We start from the raw sequence: 3,136 nt of genomic DNA, 5'->3' as shown, positions 1-3,136 counted from the left end.
TGAGATAGGCATCTGGCTGGGGTCATCTAAACCCAGCCCTCTTTCCTGCCTATGCAGGGGGTCGGACTCGATGATCTATAGAGGGCCCTTCCGACCCGAACATCTATGAATCTATGACTTTGTGATTTTTAATAATATGCCAATAAGCCTGTGTATAGTTCAGAGAAACTTTCTTTGGCTTCTCTCATACTTCTCTGGATAAAATAAAAACCCCTGAGTCATCCTGGGCATAACACCAGTACAGGCAAACCATGCTGCAGGAATCTCCAGACTTTTGAAGTTCCCCAAAAAACTCACACCACACTCATAGGCTCACCAGTGTTACCCTCACTAGCAATACTCACTAGCACCATGACGGAAAGAGACTTGGGGGTCACGACTGACCACAAGATGAACATGAGCCACCAATGCGATGCCACAGCCAGCAAAGCAAACAAAACTCTGGCTTGCATCTTCCAACGCATCTCAAGCAAGACCCAGGAAGTCATCCTCCTACTTTACTCAGCCTTGGTGAGACCACAGCTGGAATACTGTGTCCAGTTGTAGGCTCTGCAATGCAGAAAGGATGCGGAAAGCTTGAGGGTCCAGAGGACAGCCATGCGCATGATTAAAGGACAAGAGAGCAGGCCTTATGAGGACAGGCTGAGACATGGGTCTCTTCAGCCTGGAAGGGCATAGGCTCAGGGGTGACTTGGTGGTAGCCTATAAGTACATAAGGGGTGTGCATCAGGAACTGGGAGAAGAACTGTTCACCAGGGCACTAGGGCTGTGCGAAGCTTTGGGTGCTGATTCGATGCAGAGAACATTCGGCCCGATTCAGTGGCTGAATCTCAAATCTGAATCAAATCAGGGGACCAATAAAAAGGTCCAGATTGATTCAAAGCTCTCCAAATCTTTGATGATTCGAGCAGTCCGCACTTGCTGCAGCAGGGAGCTGGAGCCAGACTCGGAGCTGGTAAGTTGGGGGCGGGGGGGCTGGAGGAGGGGACCATGGGGGGACCCCTGCTAGGCCCCATCCCCTGCCTGCTCCCCCAGCCCCCCCATCGCTGCCCCACCTGGCCCAGCTCCCAGTGCTATAAAAAAAGCCCCTACTCATAACCCCTGCCCCCACTTTCCCAGCCCCCTCCCATGGCTGCCCTGCCTGCCCCAGCTCCAGCCCTTTAAGAACATCCCCCTACCCAGCAGGATTCATCAGCTCCTCCAATGGCCTCGGGACTTTGAGGGGGCTCATGGAAGAGCCCCCCATAGGGGAGTGTGGATCACTCTCCGCTGGGCAGGGACTGGTGAGTCCATGTTTTTCTTAAAGGACCAGAGCTCCAGTGGGCAGGGCAGCCATTGCCAGGCTGGGAGAGCGGGTAGGGGATAGGGCCTGCATGATTCAGAGAGTTGGACGAATCGATTCGGGACAGATTCAAATCACCAAATCAAATCACTGTCTCCCAAATCCAAAGCAAATACTAGTTGCTTAGCACAGGCCTACAGGGCACCCCAAGGGAAGACAGACCTTAACAGTCTCAAACTCCTGGAAGACTATTTTAGGCTACACCTAAGGAAAAACTTCTTTACTGTCTGAGCCCCCAGAGCCTGGAATAGACTCCTGCCAGAGGTGGTGCAAGCACATACTTGATACTTTCAAAAAACCACTTGGATGCCTATCTCGTTAGGATCATTTGACCTCTGCTGGCTTCCTGCCCCTTGGGCTGGACCCAATGATCTTGCAAGGTCCCTTCCAGCCCTAATGTCTATGAAAGTACCAAAGAACCCCACCCACCAACCCCTTCCCATCATTGTTCAGGGGTACTCCCCTCCCCTTCCCCCACTGCTGCTTTCCCCACTGTCCCAGGGATGGAGGAAGCTCTGGAGTAGTTGATGCCTGGATGCACCCTCCCCACTGCTGTTGCTCTTGCTTTCTCCAGCTGCTTCCCCAATCCAGAAGGCAAGCAGGGGAAGGGAGGCACTGTGCTAAGTACAGAGAAGAAAGATGATTTTTACCTACGTTGAGGGCTTACAGTCCTGCAGTGCAATCCAGCCCAGCCCAAAAGGAGGGTGCAGCCAGACCATTACACCCCTCATGGATTTGTCCCTACATCTATCCAACTGTTCTGGCATTTTAAAACAAAGAAAGTCACAAAACATTAAAACTAATCCAAATTCATGTGCTGTAAAAAAAGGGCTATTTCAGGGACTTAATTTTGTCCTCCATTATGAAGGCAAAAGGTTTTTTGGTTGACACAAGAGCATTCTTGTATACCATGGCACTCCTTCTCACTTACAATTACATATATTAAAGTTAACTGTAACATACAAATGCAGTACCTAACAGCACTACAGAGTTATGCACTGCATAAATGCAGATGCATCTGTTGGACAATACCATCAGAAGCAAAATTCATAGATTGTTAGGGGCTGGACCTTGCAGATCATCAGGTCCAGCCCCCAAAGAGAACATGCACATGTCCACGTTGCTTCGGCTGTAGCTTGCACTTTCCCCCACTGTAAGCTTCTAAACCATCTTTGTGCCCAATATTACTAGAGAGCTGCTTACAGAACCATACAGAATGCTTTTTTTGTATTTAGAGTGCTTTCTGTAGTATTGTAGTAACAGAGCAAGGGACAGATCCAATAGTTAAGATGACAGGACAAGTTCAGGCAAGATTCCAGCACTAAACTAAACTGGAGCAGAGGAGAAAAAGCACTATCATCAACATGTCACTTCTGCTTTTCAAGTTACCACTTTAAATACATATGTGAATTGGCTGGTACAAGGAATATTCTAATTTTTAAAATGTACACAAAATGCGCCAGTCATTACACCTTGGATTTTAAACTAGAACAGGCTCTGGCTTTTTCGCAGGCTGTTGGGAAAATGAGTGTAGCTATTTATCCAGAAGACATAGCAAGCAAGTCCAGACCATCACTGCTGTGCTCTGTGCTAGGTCATATTATACAGTGGCAGGAGTCTCCAATTTTCCCCTGAGCTGTAGGGGGAAAAGCAGAATTATTCTTCGGTGGGGATGAAGGGAGAGTCTTAGGGCCAGAAGTAGGAGAGGAAGAATTAGCTTGTGCAAATTCATAGTCCTCTAAACATGGGAATTGTCCCTTGTGACACCAAACCACTCTCCTCTATACACGGAGG

This window comes from Alligator sinensis, unplaced genomic scaffold (genome assembly GCF_000455745.1).
Source record: "Alligator sinensis unplaced genomic scaffold, ASM45574v1 scaffold619_1, whole genome shotgun sequence".
In the NCBI taxonomy this organism is placed as follows: Eukaryota; Metazoa; Chordata; order Crocodylia; family Alligatoridae; genus Alligator; species Alligator sinensis.
Note: the sequence above shows the minus strand (reverse complement) of the source record.